Source organism: Centrocercus urophasianus, unplaced genomic scaffold, assembly GCF_019232065.1.
Source record: "Centrocercus urophasianus isolate 14NV4802_14NV808 unplaced genomic scaffold, USGS_Curo_1.0 seq_16, whole genome shotgun sequence".
NCBI classification, from domain to species: domain Eukaryota; kingdom Metazoa; phylum Chordata; class Aves; order Galliformes; family Phasianidae; genus Centrocercus; species Centrocercus urophasianus.
Window position 1 is genome coordinate 8,968,642 of NW_024884711.1, and position 319 is coordinate 8,968,960.

Consider the following 319-nt stretch of genomic DNA (forward strand, 5'->3'; position numbering starts at 1 on the left):
TATGCAGTGACAGGCTCTCCTGTAGAATTCTACATGACCCAACAGCTATTTCTACGTTCACACTCTGAAGAGATACTTGCTTACTGGTTGCAGAAGTCTTAGCACTCTCCATCTGCTTCAGTGTATAAGCGGTAAAGGAGTTGTTATTTATCCAAGTTTCATGAATTTCAGGAAACATATTTTTAGTTCAAAAGATATTTTAAAAAGCTAGAATGAGTCTAAGGAACTGAAAATACCAATTCAAACTTTGTTCTGAATTTAACATGAATATGCAACTTTATCTGAAGTGGAGTACACTATTTACAACAGTTTCATTCTG